The sequence below is a fragment of the Pleurodeles waltl genome, chromosome 8 (genome assembly GCF_031143425.1).
Source record: "Pleurodeles waltl isolate 20211129_DDA chromosome 8, aPleWal1.hap1.20221129, whole genome shotgun sequence".
NCBI lineage: Eukaryota > Metazoa > Chordata > Amphibia > Caudata > Salamandridae > Pleurodeles > Pleurodeles waltl.
Window position 1 is genome coordinate 1,156,401,558 of NC_090447.1, and position 23,847 is coordinate 1,156,425,404.

A 23,847-nucleotide genomic window follows, 5' to 3' on the forward strand; every position below is an offset into this window, starting at 1 on the left:
AGCAAAAAAAGTATTTGATCTCTAAAAGAAGAACTAATAGCTGAGGTTGATCCCCTACCTTTTCTAACCTATACACAAAGTCTGCTTTGAACTTAAAACTGCAGAAATAACTGTGTCTCCCCTTCCTCATTCATGCGTGCTTGTTGCCAATCAAACTGCAGAGTAAGGATATACATTTGGCCTACCTGAAATTTGTATCCAACTCCTAGGGTTCCTGTGTTAAAAGGGTATTTTGAGTCAAACCCATCTTTTTCTGTTGGTGCCTCTCTTTCTTTTGGCTGATTTTAAAGGGTGTTTTTTTCCAAGTTTTACTGCGAGAAGAGAGCTTCATCCATCCAGGCTTTCAGGTCTAATGATTTTCTTAGGAGAGAAAGCAAGCTGGGGTTATCTGTACCTAAAATACCATCTTCTGGTAGATTAGAGAGGATACCTACTTGAATAAAATGTTTCTTTTCCCGAGGACCAAACACTCAGGTTTATTATACAGAGTGTGTTGCCCAGTTAACCTCAGTTTTGCAAAAATAAGGGAAGCGGCCATATTCACCACATTTGTAAAATTGTGGACCTCCTGAACTATGGTTAATGTGGAAACCAGGAGCAGTAGGTTGGGATTCATAGCATGACAGGTGGAGCTATGAACATTTTGTCCAACAGCAAGTTGAGACAGTTTGTTATCTTTTGAAGGTTCCAACATGAGTCTCAGGATCTGAGTCCAGGTGAAAGTGTTGGACATTTTAATTTTAACTGCAAGCTCATCCGTGAGCCCTGGTTGCTGTTTTGGCCAGAGTTGGGTTGTAGGTGGAAGAGCATCTTGGGATTGCTCTAAGTAGATTTTTGCTATGATTTCTTCCTTGTTGCATTCATGGGTTTCAGCCACCTATAAGCATCATGCTTTCATTTTAAAAATAGGATTCTGGGTTTATCTCTGGGTGTATGCCTTTCTTTTTGAAAATTGAGTTTATAACTTTCTTCATCAAGCCTCTCACCAACAACTTATTTATGCCTTGGTAGGCTATGTTACACATGAGGTTGTCCGCTTGATAGGTTGCTTGTGTACTGTTGTCCAGCAGTGGGGCTTGATAGTATAGCTACTGCTCTTTTGGCCACTGGCTAACTTGTGTGGCACTTTCAAACTTAATAGGAAACCCTGTGAGGTCCCCTCTGAGGGTTGTAGTCTATAAGGGAATCATGGGACAAATGGGGAAAGTCCTTTACTATGTGGAATTTCTATTGCTAGTTAGACAAAGATACCTGATCTGCTTGATTCTTTAATGTGCCCTAGAAAAACACTCTTCAATGCATCTGCCACTTTGAGATATCTTTCCAGTGCACATTCAAGTTTCTGTTGCCCCTCTACCAACTGATGCTCCAGAACATCTATCTTGTGGCAGGTGGTTTTTATATACCACTTCTGACACCACATGTTAGACAGAAGTAGTTATGTGGAGAAGCTATGAGAACAAAAAATTGCTACAGACTTTGAGCTCCTTTTAATAATGTATTATTGTAGAATTTTAATTTGGGCAGTAACTGCAAGAGGTCAGCAGATTGTCTTGTTTGAAAATTCCCACTGTCATTCTCTTAGAGCAGTGCTTCTTAATATTTTGACATCTGTGGATCCCACTGAATCATTACCTGAAGCCAGGGACTCCCACTGAGTCATTATTGGCAGCTGGGGAGCCCAGCGTAAGCAGTTTCTAATATTTGAACCTCAGAACAATACACAAAAATTAAATACCAAGTAGACACCAAACAAATGCTCTACTATTGAATTATTTTGTTTAATTCAAAATCAAACATAGACAAAGTTTTCATATTTTCAATTTTGCTTCTTTATTGATGTATACAGTATTAATTTTAATGTATTAATCTTAATATTATTTAACTTTATGAAACAATTGTGGACCCTTAAATAGACCTTGTGGACCTCCTGGGATCCTCACACCACAGGTTAAGAACCACTGTCTGAGAGGTATTGCATTTCTTTTTTCTTCTTCACGGGTGCAGTACATGCCTGGTCTAGAGCCCATGGTGAAAACAGCGATGATGCTTAGGTAAGTGTTTTGCGTTAAATAAGCATTGTGTTCCTCTCCTCTGTCTGACCTGTGCTGTCTTGCATCTTAGTCTTTCTCCTCTCTTTTTCTCTCTTGTTCCTATCTAGGTTATTTTACATTTGAGGTAGGGAAGCAAGTTTAGCAGTTCTCACAATTCCTCCTGTATTTAGAAGAGAAAATTTTAAAGCAAATAACATTTAAAAAACATGAATTTAAACCATTAAAGGTCTTTTTTTAGTCCTTTCTGAGCATTGTGAGACACCGTGGGGAGGCCGTCACTTTCTGGGTACCATGAATGTTTCTGCACTCTTCATTCTGAGGTCAGCTGCTTTGGAAAGATATGGAAAAAATCTTAAACACCATTAGTAGGTCTCCTTGGTGAGGGGAAAAGTAACAGAGCTTCTTTTTCCTTAATGGGGGTTTTAAAGTGTTCAATTAATACTCTCCCTCCATGTCTTTTCCAACGCCCATTCCTTCACCATACACATATGCAGTCACCCGCCTGTGTAAACCATGCTTGAACCATACATGTCCAGAAGTGTAGTGGAAGCTGGGCGTCCCTCCGGCCCTGGAAGCAGTTTACTTTTGGTGCTCCATTATGGAGTGATTAAGCATATTTGTGTAGATGAGAATACCAATTACAACTGCAAAATGTCTACCATGTGTGCTGAACTTCCAGAGCTGTGTGTAGCACCTTGTGTGTCTACTCTGGGGAGTGCAAGGCAGAGGTTCTTGAACATATATGGCATATAAACAAAGTAACAACGTAGTGACTATTCACATGCATTTTAAGTGCCTTCTCTACACTTATTTGCATTAGTAATCTTGAACCAAGATGAAGTCATGCATGATGGGAAAGTAAATGCACCAAATTACTATGAAAAGCTCCCTTTTCACATAAAGATGGTTGAAGTAAAGACTTTTAATGAAAAATTATTTTCTGTAGAAAGAAGGAGCAAAAAGATATGGTGCAGTGGTGGTGGTAAATGTATCCATTATTCTTACTTTACAATTGTTGGTTAGGAAGTTGTTGACCTAAAATCATCTTTTTTTTGCCTTCTGATAGAAAATCATTTTCAATAAAAAGTCTTCTGATCAAAGCCTGTGTGGTTAAGTCTTTTGTCCGCACGGATTTCTACTTTTAAACAGTGGTCAGGCGGTGGCAGCTCTGGGAAAATATTCCTGCCCTTCAAAAACATGGGGTTTTGTTTTGTTAATGGAGCCTACTACGTTGCGGCTTCAGTACAAGGGTCAAATGTTTTTTTGCTTTGACACATTTAAATGTATTGATCTCTTGCAATAATGGCAGCCAGTGAAGTAATGCATGATTGACAGTATAATTAGCAGTGTGTCTAAGGATTGACTGTATATTCTCAGGGATGTGGGGTTGTGGCACGATGTTTGCATAGGTGATTGCATCAAAATAGGGAGTAGATGCTGGCAGGGGCCTGGGGAAAAACAAGAAAACTTGGAGAAAAGTAGCTGTCATGTGACCACATTAAGAGTTCATCCACCGTGGGGGGGGGGTGCTTTCACCTTCTTCCGGGTGCGCCTGGCCTAGGAGTGATTCTGATAGTGGCTAACAATACTGATGGCCATGACCTACACATACACATTCTTTCTTGGAATGGGATTAAAGCACCCGATAAGCATAGGTTAATTAGGAAAAAACTACTTTATTTTCACCTGCATATTTTCTGACTACTGGAGACTCACCTCACCAAGTGGCAAAATGCGTTTTTGGAGGATCTGGGTTACAGAGTGTTTTTTCCGCTTGCCTCACTTCCACCCAGATGGGAGTAGCTCTTCTGGGGCAAGCCAGGAGCTGGGCTATTGCAAGGCATAATCTGGAACCTAATGGCCGGTTGCTTATCGTGACTATTGCACAGGGAAACATCTAACTAACTTTATATATTGTCATGGCCCTAATGTGGTTGACCCTACGTTTTTAATGATTCGATGGTCGAGCTCCATCAGTGGCCTGATCCACTGATACTCTGTGGTGATTTCAATGTTACTTTTCACTGTGGGTTTGAATCTTTACACTGTGGAAAGCCGAGCATGGCTCCTAAGGTGAAGCAGCATCTTAGAAATGCTTGGAGGCAACAAATGAGTTCCTAGGCACTTATTGATGTTTGGCGGAAATGTCGCCCAAGGGAGCCTTGATTTTCTTATCATTCAGCTACTCACTACTTATGCTCAAGGATAGACATGTTCCTTTTCAGCCATTCTATATCACCCCTCTTTCATATTCAATTGAATCTGAGAGAGATCTCTAACCATAATTCACTCAGTGGCAGTTAGTGACATTTGAAAGTGGTGGGGCGTAAACTTTGGATATGACTTTTATATAGTGATTGACGCAAGCAAACTTAATGGACAAACATGGGGTCCAGGGTGGATCCTACTCCCAGTAAAAAAAATGAAAAAAGATTGGCAAAAGTTGCATTTTAAAGCAAATAAATTTAGTGGTAAAGCAAGGCTTATAAAGCAATGGGAACATATAGGGCGTCATTACAACCCTGGCGGTCGCTGTTTTGGAGGAAGCACCTCCAACAGGCTGGCGGTTCTTCCAGGGGCATTACGACCGCGGTTTCCTGCCACATTGGTCCCAGCGGTTTCCCACCACATTGGTCCCGGTGGTTTCCCGCCACATTGGTCCCGGCGGTTTAAATCCCCCAGGGCAGTCCCCCTCCCGCCAGCCTTTTCATAGTGGTAAGAACCGCCATGAAAAGGCTGGCGGAAAGGGGAGTCGTGGGGCTCCTGTGGGCCCCTGCACTGCCCATGTCTCTGTCATGGGCAGTGCAGGTGCCCCCTGCCACAGCCCCATGGAGCTTTTTGAAAGCTTTTTGAAAAGCACGACGGGTGCAACTGCACCCGTCGCACAGCCGCAACACCGCCGGCTCCATTTGGAGCCGGCTCCCGTGTTGTGGCTGAGATACCCAGGTTTCCGCCCAGCGGGGATCTCATAATAGACCCCGCGGGAGTGCGGCCACGTTGGCGGCTGCCCGGCAGTTTAACCTTGCCAAGGTTGTAATGAGAGCCATAGTCTTGAAATATTAAACACATGAAAAACTGTGTCATATCTTACTGCATTGATATGCATTGATATGTTCACCAGTTACTGTAATGTGCAAATTGTACAGTGCAACAACTTCAGCCTTTTAAAGTGTGTGCTTGCCCTGTGTCTTACATTGCACATGGCATCAACGTTTGGGAAGCAACCACAGCTGCTGGCTGCAATCAGTTACATAGAAGTATATGCAGATAAGTCTTTAAGTGGGATGAAAAAAGAGGGGGGTCTCTAAAAGGGAACATGTAAAATAAATTTCTGATTCCCGTAGTGTGCCATCCAACCAGTATTTTGGTTTCTCTATGAGATGTAATTGCATCTCAATATATAACACAACATCTGTAATACAGATAAAACCTCAGTATGATTGGCTTTGTCATTGGTTGTTAGCTGTTTAAGATAAATGAGTGACAACATTGATTTGTTATAAATAACTCACATTGGAAACATTTTACTTCTCAAACTCTGAATCAGTGATTTAAATACTACTAAGGCCTTAGGAAGGAGTATTGGCCATCAGTTGTGTGCGCTTTATGTTAGACATGTATGCCCTTTTTCCTCTGCACACCTCACTCATTTAGCCTCAGCTACAGCTCTCAATCAAAGCCTCTCATAAAGACCCTGCACGATCAAAGTATGCACTATGCAAGAGTTATAAGATGCAGAAATATACAAGAAAATACAGAAATACAACACGAAGAGCTAACACTCTTGGGGAATGCAAGATTAAGTAAAACGTGAAATAAGAGAGGAACTAAATTGCTGACAAGCATTGGCTTAACGTTTTAACACTCGCTGTTTGTAAAACAATCCATGTTTTTACATGAATCTTGCTTCTAATATTACACATCTTAGCTTGATAGCTGGCAAAGGCCGAATGCCGAAGGGAATTGTTACTACACAGCTAGGCTGACAAGACATCCCAGATTTCCCCGGAAAGTCCCGGTTTTTATAGGACTATCCCGGTGTCCCGACGCTTCTCTTAATTTTAAACAAATGTCCCGGTTTTTGGGACAAAGGTCAGATCATTAAATAAATGTCCCGGTTTTTGGGACAAAGGTCAGATCATGTAGGGAAGCATAAGTAAAGTGTGAAATAATTAAAGTAATGTATCTTTTACTGTCAGGCAACACAGTCCCTTGTCTGCTCTCAGCAGATACAAAAGTAGGGAGCAGAAAGAGGTGGGTGGACAGGTTGGGGGTGCAGGGTGGGAGGTCAAGCCATAGCTAATTTTATAACTGTAGTCTTGTAAATGTGTGTGAGTATATATGTGTGTGTGTGCATATGTATGTACAGCTATATACACACACATCTATAGGCACACATTCACAAAGCTGCGCACAAAAAACGGTGAGTAACGTCTTTAGTCCTTCTTTTATGTCTTACCTGTCCCAGTTTTTGCTCCTCAAAATCTGGTCACCTTATACACAGCACTTCTTGCTTCAAGGTTGAAAGCACATTGCAGGGAAAGTAGTAGCCAGGGTGGTGCTGATTTATATTTTTTCCAATCATCAAACATACTTGGAAGCATGAAGGAATTTGGAAGCTCTTTTCAAATCAATGACTGCATGCGGCTGCGGCCTGACTCTGTTCATGCTGCACATAAAGGAAAGCAAGAGACAGCCTTCTCCCACCTCCGCACTCCATCACGTGAACTGCACAGACTGCCAGAGGCCCCTAGCAAGCCAATCCAGACGCTAATCCTGATGTTACAGCAGCATCTGGATTGGCTGGGGCAGACAACCTCACCGCACATTTCTGAGCATGGAGGGCTGAGACTTTGAGTCACCCTTGGCTCCATTGGACATACTCTAAGTGGCCTCTGACATGCGCCCTTGGCCCCCAGGTGCACTGCCGCTGGTTAACTCTGATGGTGTAAGGGCTGTCAATAATATTGTTAAGCCCAGCCCCTCCTCAGGCCCGCACTAGCTCCTCCACAAGTTAGGACACCCCTCAGGCCTCAATGCTGCAACCTGCCTGGCCGCAGAAGAAATATTAAAACAGTTTTAGTATTACTAAACCCACATTTAATTGGTGGGGGCAATGGAGGGGGCAAAATATAAGTGGGGCAACGCCCCAATGCCCTAAAAGAGGCACCGCCCCTGAATTCACCAGCCTTGTTTTTTGCAATGAAACAATCTTTTCAGTCTAATCTGCTTCGGACTTGGACTTTGATAAGAGGCTTTTATTTGACGATGAAAATATTAATTTTTTGAATAAGGAACTGAGGGGGTATCTGGAGTTTACTGTTGGCTCTGCCTCTATTTTGATGGTATGGGATGCACTTATAGTCTGTTGTAGAGGGTTTACCATAAAATATTCCTTGTATCATAGAAAAGAGCATTATAAGACAGAAGCACACCTATGATCTTCACTTGGTCATTTGGAATATCACTTGGCACAGAGTGTAATCAGTCAGGACAGGGAAAGACGTCTGCCATTCTCAGGCCAACTCATTATTGGTGAGACCGCCCCATGGGAGAGAATTTAAGACAGATCAGTCAAGAAGATTCAAGCAAAACGCTTAACTACTTTTGCAAATAATGAAGAGATCTACTTTCTTTCCGGATCAAGGATAGAGCCAGTGTAAGCACTATTCAGAATGTTTCTAATAATAAGGGAGAACAGGTTAATAGCCAAGTGCTTATTCAGGAGGAATCCCGGAAATTCTATCAGAGACTGTATTCAGATGATGGGTCTACCTCCAAATATACCATTGATCAATTTGTTAGCATGTACCATCATCAAGAGTTGGTTCGGATTCAGCGGGCTAGCTTAGAGATTCCATTTACATTGCTTGAAGTTGAGACTGCAGTTAGACAACTCGCTGGGGGGGGAGCGTCTGAACTAGATCAAATCCCCCTTGAGTTTTATGTTGCCTTTTTACATATCCTTCCACCTCTTTTGTGCAACCTTTATCCACTTGATTTTTTGTAACAGGTGTTTTAATCTTGGTCAGAGACAAATATTTGTTATCTGCCTAAGAAAGGGAAAGACCCTATGTTGTGTGGGTTGTATCAACCGATCTCATTAATCAACGTTGATTCAGAAATCTATACTCAGATCTTAGCCATTGGATTATCTTTTGTAATCTCATGCTTTGTGGATGAGAATCAGCATGGGTTTATACCGGGTAGAGACACACTGTCACTCATGTTAATATGGCTAGCACTGCTTTGGAAGCTGGGTCAGTTGAAGGGGGCACAGTAGAAATGATAAAACTAGACACAGAAAAGGCATTCAACAATGTCTCTTGGGCATTATTCTGGGCAGTGATGGGTGCCTCTGGTTTCAGTACCTGGTTCATCAACTGGGTTCAACTGGGTATAAAGGATTGGTGGCTAAGGTCCTCTGTTCAGGTACTCTCTTGGACCCCATAACGACCACCAGAAGTACGGAGCATAGGTGTCCTTTATCACCCCAGTTGTTCGTATTGTAAATTGAGTCTTATATTCAAGCTTTAAGAGTGGCTGATGGTATTTGCTTGCTGTGCATACATTGCGTGGAGCTTAAGGACCTCTTCCTTGGGTATCACTCTAACAGCAATAGACACTATTGCCAGTATGTCTGGTGCTGTGTCGGGATCTAAACTCACTATTGACAAGACTCAGGCCTGACTAATGTCTCTGGCTTGGGACGAGACAGGCGCTAGGTATGGTCGGCGATATATCTTGGAGTTCAGTTATCATTAAAAATGGAAGAAATAATTGAGCTCCATTATGATGAAATTTTTACAAGGCTGATGGAGACCTTTGATAAGTGGAATAGACTACATCTGGGGATAATTGTGTGGTGCAAACTAATCAAAATAATCATCTTACGTCACAATCTCTAGCTTTTCAGGTATATACCTTTCTATTTCCCTAAAGTCTTTTTTTTATAAGATTGAGGTGTTCTGGCAGAAATTCATTTGGAGTTATTGTAAACCTAGATCCAAGACACAGATTCCTCAACTCCCATGGAAGAGTTAGGGATTCTTCCCTACCTGACCAATGGGGTTTACTACCTGGCTGAATTTATGTCTAGGTTAGTCACATTTTATCTGTAGGGAGCCACGGCTCCGGGGGCGGGGGAGTGGTATTTTGAGACTGGGGTGCCCACATCACTCCTTGTGTTCGTATCAATGGTACAATCTACGTTCAAAGGACTAGGCCCAAGACCTTGCGGTTCTATCATTCTATCTGGGCTTATTTCAAAAAGACGGTACAGAATCGTACTTTGTACAATAACTATAGACATTTGGGCTACAATCCTAACCTGCCTCTACAAGTATATGAGAGTTTCTTAGAATGTTTGAAAGGCTCTAACCTTCTTATATTAGGGCACCTATTTGAGTGTGACAATCTTCTCTCTTATAAGATCTTGTGGCAATGGTCCTCCCTCCCCCATGCCGTTTTCTTTCTGTAGCTTCAGGCCCGCCATATCTTCAGTAAAGTAAAAGTGGAAGACGTTTGTTGTACTTCAAACAGTTTTCTGAACTTTCTGATGAAGGGCCCCTTTGAGGGAAGAATTAGCCTTGCATATAAATTTATTTTTTCAGCATAGTCGGGGCAGAGGGCTGACCTTTTTCTGTCTAGGGAAGATAAGTGGAGTCATCACTTCAGGTGGGGGTAAACTCAGATAACATTAGGAATTCTAACTTACTGGTGCATCACGTTTTGAATATTTCAAGGGTCAAAGCTTATCATTTTAAGTTTATAAACTATCTTTATCCTACACCCTATTGCCTTTGTATTATGAAGGTCAAGACACAGGGGCAACATCACCCTATGCACTTTTCACTGTCTGCAAATCAGGCGGTGAAAAGCGTGACTGAGCTGTCCACGGGGACCCATGCACTGCCCATGCCATGGTCAGTGAAGAGATGGTGGTGGAACGGGCATGCAAAAGCTGGCGGACACAGGAGTCGTAATCCCCAGGGCAGCACTGCTTCCAGCACTGCCCGGGTGGAAACTAACCCACCGGCACTGCCAAGCTATCGGCCGGCCTAAAGTGGCGGTGCCGGTGGTCCAACCGTGGCTCTTTTGCCACGGTCCTAATGTGGAGGTCAGACCTCCGGCGATCCATCCGCCACCACGATTGTGGCAATCTTAAGACTGCCACACTTGTACTGAGGGCCAACATGTTTTTGATATACGACTGGGCCAACTGAGACAGTGCATATCTTTGCCATAAGCCCATCAGTTAAATTGTATTGGGATTCAATTACGGGGGAAGCTGAATGGGGTTTTTGGGCTAATATGGTGTGGGATCTCAAGCTACTCGTACTAGAACACTCCACAGAAATTCCATCAAACTTGGAGGGGATTTATTTCTTCGCAATTTCCTTGGCAAGATTAGTGCCCGACACAGGCTTCTCAAGGAGGCCCCAAACCATATGCTTTGGTGGCATGAATTTTTAACACTAGTTTTCTTGAAATCACCTTAAACGACAATGATGAGTGGAGGGATGGGTTAAGGAGATCTGAGACCCGCTAAGGGGGATGCTTAGTTGTTTTCGGGCTGATTAAGGCTGATCATTACCTATTATCATCCTTGTCAAAACTCTTTTTCTGTTTACTCTGCAATAGTTTGTTAATCAGACGCACCCTGTACTCTATTTTGATTATCAGAGTATTTTATTTCATAGTTTCTCTATTTTTCGGACGATGGTTTCCTCACAGTGTGATTTTATTTGATTCATTTGTGTATCCTCTATGGAACTAAAGTCTATTCCAATAACAAACAAGCCTTCTCTTTCTAAATGCATGCTTCAAATCGGGTAATTCTGACGCACTTTCCTCCATTTATTACTTCACTAATGTCTGGGTTGTTCGGACAGGATTACAAGATGCATGTCAGTGTGTGGAATGGCAGACATCCCTCACATATTTCATGGGGATGATAGGGAAGAAGAATCTTTGTTTAGAAAAATGTGAAAGAAACATATTGTGCAGACAATCCATGGCTGTAGTGTTCTGCAGCACAGGCATAAATTATTAAAATATATAACTATGAATGGAGCATGCCTGAGGCCTTTGCGACTCAGATTTAGGTTTGTAAATATGACCATAAATAGACATAAGGCTTCTGATGCTGAAATGCAGAATTTCTTTTCAGCAAGGCCTTTAGTACTTATCCAAATGGGTTCATGTAAGGCAATCAAGTGCTTGTTGTGAGCTTGAGACTCTCTCATCTCATCCTAGTTGGCTGCCTCCATTTATTAACATACAAGAAAGCGGGTAGAGGGATCTGACCTGATTAGGTAGAATGATGGTTAAGGTACTCAAAATGTCAACAATAAACAACACCCTCATCCACCATCCTTTGAAAAAATACAAAGCTAGAATTTGACAAAGGACATACAGATATTTTTCATCATGTCTACGATTAAGTTACGTAAATGCAAAACAAATCCTTCATTAGATACAGGTGCTTTATAAGCCATGCTTTCAAATTATTGCTTAAACAGTACAAATAACAACAAATGAAACCTAATTAATAACCAACACCATTAAAAACATTTCATGGTGCTGCAACAAAGTTTTATGGATATTCAAGAATGTAGCAATCAATAAAAATATAACGCCTGACCCATCAATATAACAAATATCATCAACCAAATGTTTTTCAAAACATATAGGGGGTCATTACGACCTTGGCGGGCGGCTACCGCCTCCCGCCAAGCGGTAACCGCTGTGCGGCCGCCAATGCGGGCGCACTCCCGCGGCCCCCATTACGACATCCCCGCTGGGCCAGCGGGCGCAAACCAAGTTTGCGCCCAACGGCCCAGCGGGGATGAGGCCGCAACATAGGAGCTGGCTCCTAATGGAATCGGCGGTGTTGCGGCCGTGCGACGGGTGCAGTTGCACCCGTCGCGCTTTTCACTGTCTGCTATGCAGACAGTGAAAAGCTGGCTGGGGCCCTGTTAGGGGGCCCCTGCACTGCCCATGCCAGTGGCATGGGCAGTGCAGGGGCCCCCAGGGGCCCCAGGACACCCCTTACCGCCAGCCTCTTCCTGGCGGTGCAAACCGCCAGAAACAGGCTGGTGGTAGGGGTGTCATAATCCCCAGGGCAGCGCTGCTTGCAGTGCTGCCCTGGCGGATTATCACCGCCAGGGCTAAAACGGCGGGAAACCGCCGGCCCCAGCGGTGCGACCGCGGCGCTACCGCCGCAGTCGTAATAAGGGCCTCCGTACCGCCAGCCTGTTGGCGGTACGGACGCTACATTACCCCTGGCGGTCTCCCACCGCCAGGGTCGTAATGACCCCCATAGTCCTTTCACAAGTGTCTCATGGCATGGGTGTTAGACAGTGTCTAATAGTCCAATGTCAAGGGCTATGTTCATTGGCATTGATTGCACCTGTTAGTGCATCTGACCTTAATAAGTAAACTTACAAGGGGACGCAAATAGGTTGATGAACCTTTTGACTCGCAATTAAGATGATCTTACCATAGATCCAGTACATAATCAATAATTAATACACAATAATCAATAATCATTAGTAATCAATATAATCAATAATTATTGGAGTCAGTTATTGTCACGCACCATGACCTTTCAGTCATAAATAACCACACATTTAGTATAAGTTTAGAATCCTTATTTCCATATATTAACAATGCTAAGGTCATGTAGATTAATCACAAAATCAAATGAAACACATACAGAAATAACACTGGCTGTCCAAAGTGGCAGAAGAAACGTAATCTAATCAAAGCTTAAACAAGTACACATTCTAAAGTTATGGTGAAAATCAGTAGCAAAGTCAACTGCATTAATGTTATGACTTACGTGAAGTTTAGCAGAGAACATTCATCAAGCATTAGTCCCTGTTATCGTAATTCAATTAGTGAGAATCCTTAACTAACATTAGATAAGCATCAGCATGTTGGGCTTCATGCAAAACAATTTAGTAACACCAATTTGGAAAACATTAACTATGGCTCTATCAAAACAGCACAGTTGATACCTAAAAAAGAAAAAGCAAATATGCATGATAATCACAATTTGGATATACCTATCCTCAGGGTGGATCAGCAAAGCAGAATCAGTCTTCGTCCTCAGGACGTCAGTCGATCAGCTAGGCATCAGGATTCAGCATCAGAGCTCGGGAAGGGTAAAATCTTTAAGCATTAAAGTGGAGCACGTCTCTTGTCAAGAAGCAATGAGAAAATAATAACCTCTCGGTCAGGAAGAAAAAGGGCAATGGGCTGTCTTCTCTCAGAAAAATGACTCTCTTCTCTCTGTGCGGTGTCATTAAGTCAAAGTTACCTAAACTACCCCCCAAATCCTTATAGGTTACTTAATCGTATGTTTGCACTCTGTCCAATAAAACTAAAATGTCAAATCTATGAATTCTAATATTACTCCGTTCCCATGTCGTTGATTGGTTTGTCATGGGATGTCCTCATAATCCAGCTTGTCAGGTAACAATATTGTTGCAGCTTCTACTCTAGTCAGTATCTTCATTGTTCTTCTCCTGGGAAAGTTAGTCTCACGCACATTACATATAAAATGTTGCATTAGCAGGAACATCATCTCTTAGCAGTCGGTTCACATGAAAAGCTTCCGTTATGAGCACATTTACACAATACAATAGGAATTCACAGTTTAATTTTCTTGGTCAGCTATTTTATTAAACGCTAAGAAATACAGCTTTTACATGAGGCCTGGTAACTAGGCCAAGACACTCGCTAAGTTAAGGCCTACAATTAATAAAGCTAAAGCTCAATTCATAACCCTTAATATGACATATTACTGCATTAGTCTAACATATATTCTACATTTCATAAGTATTAAATCACTGATTAGAACATTTTGTTAACATTGGTGGCCATTCTTCGTAATCACATTTTCAAATGTGTGCATTATTTTTCTACATTATCATATTTTCTACATAAACGTATTATTTTTATTAAAACACCTTCACTAGCAAGCCCTCCTCTGATGACTAATTATGTCATCATACTAACTACTACCCACAAATCGTTGCACTAGCTACAATTCTTACAATTCAATCTCTTCATAATTGAATTTCCCCTTTGAATTTTCCCTCTAAAATGTTTCCCTTTTCTTTTCTTCCCTCCTCTGATTATTCTTTGATCTTTTCAATGTAATCCTTTTGCATATTTTGAACAATTCCCATATCCCCAATATGCAATATGCAAACCATGACAATTAATATCCCCTGTATTATTTTCAATAGAACCCCATTCCACATGTTGCTGAGCCAATTTACCACTGAAGCAAACCCCGTGCCATCCTTTTCCCCAACACCTGGTTCTTTCAATTCTTAGAAATCAGCACTTGCATTAGTCAGATTAGTAAGTAAGGGCCAGATGTAGCAAGGTTCCAAATTGCGAGTTGCAATTTGCGAGTCCCAGCGACTCGCAAATTGCAACTCACAATTTGGAATGCAGAAAGGTGTCTCAGACACCTTCTGCGAGTCGCTATGGGGTCGCAAAGACCCACCTCATTAATATTAATGAGGTGGGTCGCAATTTGCGACCCCATAGCGATTCAGGGCCCTCACGGGGATGGTGGCCTGCTGGGAACAGCAGACCACCATGTCCGTGACTGCTTTCAAATAAAGCAGTCTTTTTTTTCAAAGTGCAACCCGTTTTCCTTAAAGGAAAACGAGCTGCACTTTGAAAAAAAAACCGAAACCTTTAGTTTCGGTATTTTTCAGGGCAGGTAGTGGTCCATTGGACCACTGCCTGCCCTGAATTTTTTTTTTTTTGCCAGACACAAAGTGGAAGGGGTCCCATGGGGACCCCTTCCCGTTTGCGCCTGGGTTACCATCTACTTCAAGTGGATGGTAACTGCGCTTTCGAAAATGCATACCATTGCGAGTCGCAAATAGGAAGGGAACACCCCTTCCTATTTGCGAGTCGGAAATGCACTTTGCGAGTTGGTTCCGACTCGCAAAATGCATTTCTACATAGCAAAGTGGCTTTAGCGACTCGAAAACGGCGATTTTTGCCATTTGCGACTCGCTAAACCTTTGCTACATCTGGCCCTAAGTCTCTTATCTCTTTACTGTTATCTGGTTTATGCAAACAACAATGCCTAGAATTAATCATTCTACAGACTCCACCATCCTTTGCTGAAAGAATGTCTAATGCATGACGATTTTGAAGAGTCATAGCTCTATCAGCAGCTAATTCAGTATCAATCAGGAGTATGACTCCTGAAAAATATGTCAACATGTTATCCACAATAGTCGACAACTTTTGAATCTTTATCGAATTCAGAATGATTCCCACTGAAGGAATCACTGGTCCAAATAGATCTCCCACTATAGCAGAAGAAGACTCCCTCCTCTATCTCTTATGATGTAATTCAGTCACTTTCGGAAACTTTTTCAAATCCTCCATTTGATAAATCTTTGGGAAAACTATCCCCAAATAACATGTCCCATACCATCCTATTGGAAGATGGTAATAAGCATTAAGACCACAGATGTAGTAAATCCCTGGAATTGCAGGGTCCTGTTCATTCAACATAAACGTCCATTTACTCTGAAACAAAAACACATGCCTACCTTCACTCGTTCCCACAAATAAAGTGTCAGTGCATGATTTAGCCTACATATACAAAGTTTCCCTACATGTTGTGCATCTAAAGATAATTTCCCTTGTGTTTTAATTGCACTTTAAGCATAATCAATCTTGTAAGGCCTTTTCTCTAAGCCTTTTTCTAATTTCTCTGTTAATGCCTTTGTCCTGTCATCTGTGTGATCTAAGAAGCTTTTCTCTAGCGGTGTGAGGAAGCATGTCAAATTATTTCTATGTGCATAAGCTGTGCCAAACGTCAATGTAGTTTCATTCTGGTGTTTCAAGGAAACCTCTAACTATTACTATGTCATTATGCTTAGCTACTCTACCCCAATACCTAATTATAGGAACAAACGAAAACACAACATCATAATTAGAAAAAAAGTACTGTATGTACTCTTGGTTATAAAATCTTGTTAGTAACAGACTACAACTTATCCCGTAGGTTAAAGGCAGACTATGATAGGTGACTCCTTCCTCGACTGATGAGGGACTCTGCATACACACAAAGCAATTCTTCGCATCCATTGTTTCAACATACTCACTCAATAAGCGACAGAAAACATTAGAAGAAAGTTCTCCTTGCGCATTAGCGTCCTCATGCAAATATTTCTCATCAAATCTAAACCTCGCTAATTCCGTTAGTGCAATAGTTGTCTCAAAAGCAGAAGTATGGTTGGCTTCCCTTTTCCCAAGAACAGACATACCCACAATCAGCACCACAAACAATATCCCACACATAATCGCCAAACCAATGCTCATGTATTTACAGCGCCTAGCATCTCTACCTTGTTGACTGATGTTACTCATGAGCTGTAAAGAATCAGAAAGCAGAAGAAATATTCAAAAATAGACAACTCTTCTTTCAGCAGTTCAGTTTCACTTCCAGGATCCCTTGTCAAAATCGATTAGCAGTTTTGTCACAAGATTTCAAAAGTCAAATCAGGTTATCAATGTCTCTTCCGGTTACTTTCAACAGTCTCTTGCTCAAAAAATTCTCTCAGATTGTTTCAACAGTTCAGTTCATTAGCTTCCTTCACGTGCCAAAATACTGACCCAAAACAAAAAGACATAGGTCCCCATTACGACATTGGTGGTAAATCCCACTTACCGTCATGCTGACTGCCTCCAACATACCGCTGGCGCAGCGGATATCCGCTAACTATATTATGACACACACACCAATCCGTCACTATTCACACACACACACAAATCCGCCAGCCCAAAGGTCAGTGATAAACTGGCGGTATCAAAATCCACACCGTTATGCCAACAGAACTACGCCCACAACATTATGACCCACAAATCTCCACGGCGGGCATTCAATGGTGGTAAACTATTGGTGGTACATTCCGCCGCACTCAAAATACACACACACATACAAAAACAACACCACATTGGACAATTCAAACAACACACACCTGACACCCAAACACACACCACACCCACCCACTCACACCACTATAAAACACACACCCACACTAGCCACAAACCCTTTAGGAATACCAATAATTGCCAGCAGAGAGAGACAGCAAGAGCACTCACATAACCAGAGCCACATACCACCATCACCTATACACCACTCACGCACCCCACATCACACACCCCAACAGATCACCCTACACATCCTCACCCGCACCACTCACACTACACCATGGCACCACAACAGCACCCCAGATTCGCTGAGGAGGAGCTAAGGGTCATGGTGGAGGAAATCACTGGGGTACAGCCACAGCTATTTGGATCACAGGTGCAGCAGATATCCATTGCTAGGAAGATGAAGCTATGGCGGAGAATCGTGGACATGGTCAACGCCGTGAGACAGCACCCAGGAACAAGGTATGACATCAGGAAGAGTTGGAACGACCTACGGGGGAAGGTACGTTCCATTGCAGCAAGACACCAGCTTGCAGTATAAAGGACTGGCGGTGGACCCCTAACTCCTCCCCCACAACTAACAACATGGGAGGAGCAAGTCTTGGCAATCATGCATCCTGAGGGCCTGGCAGGAGGACTGGACTCTGGTAAGTTCACTCTCTTTTACTATAAACCCCCCTACCTGCATGCCATCACATAACCCCAGCCTTACCCTCACTCCCATCACTCCACCACCTCCCACACACCCCTTCATCACAACCTACTCATCCCAATGCCAAGCCCTGCATGCCATACCAATGCATGGACACCACTCACAGACCTGCATGGACACCTATCACTACAGCATGCACACTAGAGAGAATAACCTAGCCCACTAAATCACAACACACACAAGGCAAAGCTGCCAGGGCAATAATAACCATAGAGGTCAACCCACCCATGCACAAGATGTCCCACACAGAAACAATAACACTGCATTTACATCCCCACAGCTACCCCAGCCAATGTCACCGGAGAAGAGGTGCCAGCAACTTCTAGTCCCCCCACAGAAGAGGCCCACAGTGATGACAGCAGCTCTGGTCACCTGGATCTGGAAGACCAACCTGGCCCATCAGGGACCTCCGGACAGTCAGTTACCCAGGCACAGTCTCACACCACCACAGAGCCTCCCCCCTCAGGAAACACCACCACAGCAACCACCCAGCCGGCCCATACCTTTGTCCCCAGGACACGTCAATCAGCACTGTGTCCACCACTACAGGGACGCCAGGGCACACCACAAACCAAGGACAATCAGCGACCTCGGGTCAGTGGCAGTGGGCACATGGTTCAGGGGACAGAGACACAGGACACCAGGGAAGCTGGGAGGACTGCTGTGTGCCAGGGGGGGACAGGCACAGGGAACCGACTCTCCAGGAGGCACTCACTGAGATCCTGGGAGCATACCAACATTCCCAGGATATGCTAGGCCAGATCCTGAACAAGATGCAGGAGAACATGCTGCTGCAGGAGGGACAGTACCTGGGGGTCAGAGAGGACTTGAAGTCCATTGACACCACCCTGATCTCCATTGCAGGGGTGCTGGCAGACATGGCCAACAGCATGAGGGAGGCTGTGGCACAACAGCGGGCCCCTGACACTAGCCAGACTACTGAACAGCCCTCCATCTCCGCTGCCGCTAGTGAACAGGAGGCCCGGCCACAGGACAAACAGGCCACCAGCACCCCTCCCCCTGCAGAAGGAGAACCACCCTGCAAACATTCCCTGTGATCCAGGAAGAAGCCAGGGACTATTGCCAAGACCCCCGCCAGGAAATAAGACTCTCCTGATTGTCACCCTTGTGTCCCACTCTGTCACCCTGTCTACCTTGAACTGCCATTGCTCCCCTTCGTATGCCCTCTTGGACAATGCACCTGTGCTACAAATAGACTGGTCTCTACCCTGGACTTTCCTCCATCATCCCCCCCAGCCCATTGCACTTCCCCCTTTTCGTCAGAGCACTGCAATAAACACACTTTGAGAAAATACAAGTATGGAGTATGCCAAATGATTTAAAAATGTATTCATTTAACAAGGTTCACAAATTGCAATTCAACTGTACAGTAATGTTTACATAGGCAAGACCTGTAGTTGGCTGCACTGAACACACCAGGAGCAATAGTGGGGCACCAACATCTGCAGAAAGAGATGCCAATGGGTACAGTGAGTAGGCATAGAAGTAGGAATTTACAGCCTGCCAGTGACAATGTCTCTCATCAAACTGTCAATGAAATGTGAAATAAAACTGTCTTATCTGTGTGTTATTGGAAGCATTGACGAATGACTGAACTTCTGTTGTCCTCATCCTCATCCTCTGCCTCCTCATCTTCACTGTCCACAGGGTCCACTGCTGCCACAGCCATCTCCAGCCTCCTCCTCCTGCAGAAAAGGCACATGGCGTTGCAAAGCAAGGTTGTGCAACATACAACATGACAGACCGTGGGGGAATAGCACAGGGATCCACCTGTTAGATGGAGGCACCGAAACCTGGCCTTCAGGAGGCCGAAAGTACGTTCTATAATCCTTCTTGTTCACCCATGTGCCTCATTGTAACGTTCCCCTTCCCTTGTCCTGGCATTCCTCACAGTGGTCAGTAGCCATGATAGGATGGGGTAACCAGAGTCACCTGCAAATATTGAGGGACAACAGTTAGCCACACACTATGCCATATGGCCCACACCATACCCATACACCAACACCCACTGGGTGGGAACCAGGGCTCACCTATTAGCCACACCCTGTGCCTCTGTAGTTGGGCCATCACATTTGGGATGCTGCTATTCCTCAGGATAAAAGCATCATGCACTGAGCCTGGATACTTAGCATTGACCTGGGAGATGTACTGGTCCGCCAAACACCACATTAATCAAGTGATACATTTTACGATTTCTGAAGACCTGTTCATTTTGCGAGGGAGACAAATGTAATATGTGTCCCATCAATAACACCAATGATGTTGGGGATATGTCCCATTGCATAGAAGTCAGCCTTCAGTGTGGCCAAATCCTCCACCTGGGGGGAAAACAATGTAGCTGCACATGTGTTTAATCAGGGCAGACAACACTCTGGTCAGCACTATTGAGAACATTGGCTGTGACATTCCTGCTTCCAAACCCACTGTCAGTTGGAAAGAACCTGTTGCCAAAAAATGGAGCACTGATAGAACTTGCACAAGAGGGGGATCCCAATGGGGTGACGGATAGCAGATATCAGGTCTGGCTCAATTGGGCACACAGTTCTGTAATTGTGGCCCTGTCAAGTCTGTAGGTGAGGATAATGTGCCTGTCCTCCATTGTTGTCAAGTCCACCAGGGGTCTGTACACTGGGGGATGTCTCCATCTCCTATTAATCCGCAGTGGTTGCTTCTATGGGGTAAAAGAGTGAGCGGCTGGTCATTATCTGTACATTGTAACCACTACAGGTCAATGCATATTGTGATTGTTACAATATTTTGGTGGCATATGTCCAGAATGTGAAATTGTGAACTGTGATGCAGTTAGGATCCATGGCCTGCCCCCCCTTGAAATGGCATCCGCCTGTCCAGTATGGAGGGACAGGTGGAAATTAGGTAATTCCGCTAACATTGTGCGCAATTGCAGGAGGCGGTCGAGAACTGGCGTGCAACTCCTCATTGGTTATCATTGGGCCCCATGGGGTACAGTGGCCAATGGTGATGTACGCCGGCGGTGACGGTACGCTCCGCCGCAGATGTGACTGCCATTTTCTATCTGTTCATTCATTTGCTACCTGACCTTTAACAGGAGAGGACCTACACTGCATGTGCTGCTGTGGCCAGTGTCTAGAACCTATCATGGCCCGTGTGACTGGGGAAAGGGCCCCTGCCTTCACTTTGGAGGAGTTGGAGAGACTGGTGGATGGGGTCCTACCCCAGTACGGACTGTTGTATGGGCCTCCAGACCAACAGGTGAGTACACTGTGAGCACAATGCATGGGGCATGAATGCATGGAGTGCTTTGTGTGAAGGCCTCGTGTAGTGAGGGGTTGGTGGATGTCCCCTGGACAGCGTGCAGCATGTATGCAGGGCCATGTCTGTGAGTAAGGGGATGGGAAGGGGCATGGTGGGCCATGAGTGTAACAGGCAGGACAGTGTGACTAATACCTTTCCCTATGTGTATTTTTCTGCAGGTCAGTGCCCATCAAAAGAAGGGTATATGGCGTGCGATCGCCAAGGATGTGCGGACCCTGGAGTTCTACGACAGGCGAGCACCCACTGTTGGAAACTGTGGGAGGACCTGAGACGCTGGGCATGGAAGACGTGGAGGCCCAGCTGGGGATGGCCTCCCAACGAGGGAGGGGTGCCCGTCGAACCCTGACCCCCCTGATGGCCCGGATACTGGCGGTGGCCTATCCGGAGCTGGATTGGTGCTTGGGGGCATCACAGCAGCAACAAGGGGGTGAGTACAGTGCTAATCATTACTACTTATGCCTGGTGGGGTGGTATCCGGGTGTGGGATGTGTGCCTGTGGGTGCCACTAGGCCAGGCCTAACATTGTAGAGTAGGTCCCATGTTGGGCAGGGTTCTGATGTGAAATTCCTCCAACCTAGCTAGTAGGCATCCACTACTGGGCAGGGGTGTGTAGGTCTCAGGTATGCTGCAGTTGACGGTATCTGTCCCTACCCATGGCCTGGTGACTAGCGTTGTAACTGGTAGTGCATTGCCTAGTGCATAGGGCTGTTCCCTGTGGGTCAGTGTGTTGTGTACACCAACGGTGGTGTTGGTGCCACCACTGACCAAGTGTATCCTTTGTCACTTCCCCCTTTTTTTTGTCATCCTGTCCTTATGTGCATTAGCGTCATCTGGCGGAGGAGCTGTGGCACCGTCGACGGAGGGAGCTGCATCCTACAGGACCCAGGTGGGCGAATACACCGATGGTGAGGGCACCAGTGGGACGGAGGGCGAGGGGAGCACCACAGCGGAAACTGGAGGGGACAGTTCGGACACGGATACCTCCTTCGATGGAAGCTCCCCCGTGGCGGCGGACACCTCTGTGCTCACCCCAGCTTCAGGTACAGCTGCCACCCCGTACCAGCAATGCCCTCCCAGCAGTCCCTCATTGAGTTTCCCGTGCCCGCTCACCCAGGAGGGTGGGCATCTCCTTCGCCCCAGGCACCTCATGCCCTGCCTAGGTAGCCCTGCTGCAGTGAGTGAGGAGGCTATTAACCTCCTGTGATCCATCTCTGTTGGGCAGTCGGCCATTGTAAATGCCATCCAGGGGCTGGCAGCCCAAATGCAACAGCCTAATGCATTTCTAGACAACATTCACACTTGCTTGGCGGCCCAACAGAGATCAATCCAGGCTCTGGCCTCCTCTCTGATGGCAGCCATTCTCCCTGTTTCCACTGTCCCCCCTCCAACTTCCTCTACCCACTCCCATTCCCCTCAACCTCATCCTATCCCAAGCACACAGTCAGATGAGCATGCACACAGGACAACACACAAGAGTGGACATGGCAAACACAAGCACCACCCTTCATCCCACAGGCACTCACACAAACACCATCCAGATGCAGACATACCAACATCCATTGCCTCCACTGTGGCCCCCTTCTCCTCGTCATCCACCTCCCTCCCAGTTGTGTCTCCACTCACACCTGCATGCACTACATCCTCATCCACTACCCCCATCATCAGCACACCTATCAGAACACACACCTCACTGGCAGTCACCACCCACATCCATGCACACATCCCCTGTGTCCTCTCCCACTGTGTCTGTGCCCCCTCCTCCCAACATAGACAAACGAAAGCACTCAGACACCCAACAACCATCCACCTCACAACAGCATCCAGCCCATGCACCTGCACCCAAACACAGCGGACTGACACCTCCTACCACCACTCCCTTTTCCTCCACTCCCACACCATCTCCCTCTTCCTGCCCCCAGGTCCCTAAGAAGCTTTTCCTCTCCATTATTGGCCTCTTCCATACCCCTCCCCCGTCCTTCACATCAGGCCAGGGTGGTCAAAACCGAGGCAAGCACCTTAGACCCCCAGCCGACGGGCACAGTAGTGTCCCCAGCAAGTCCAGGTGGGAAAGGATCCCGGCCACCAGCCAGCCAGACTGAAAGGGTGCCTGCCTCAAGTGCTGCAAGGAAGGGCAAGGAGCCAGCCCCAAATGCTGCAGGAAGGAAGGGCAAGGAGCCAGCCCCAAGTGCTGCAGGAAGGAAGGGCAAGGAGCCATCCCCAGCTTCTGCCACAAGGGGCAAGGAACAACCCACAGCTGCTGGCAGGAAGGGCAAGGAGCCTGCACCAGCAGGTAGTAAGGACAAGGGGCAACCATGGTGGTGCAGCCGTCAGAGGCTGCAGGGGATGGGCTGGAGCCTTCCCCCCCTGACCACCACCAGCTCCGCCACTTGCAGCACCAGCACCACCAGCACCAGTGGGCAGCCATCTGAGGCTGCAGGGGATGGGCTGGAGCCTCCCCACGACCACCACCAGCTCCTCCACCAGCACCACCATCAGCACCAGTGGGCAGCCGTCCGAGGCTGCAGGGGATGAGCTGGAGCTTCCCCCCATGAACACCACCAGCTCCGCCACCAGAACCACCACCAGCACCAGCAGGCAGCCGTCAGAGGCTGCAAGGGATGGGCTGGAGTATCCGCCCACCACCACCACCAGCTTCGCCACCAGCACCAGTGGGCAGCCGTCCGAGGCTGCAGGGGATGGGCTGGAGCCTCCCCCCACCACCACCAGCAGCACCATCAGCACCAGTGGGCAGCCGTCCGAGGCTGCAGGGGATGGGCT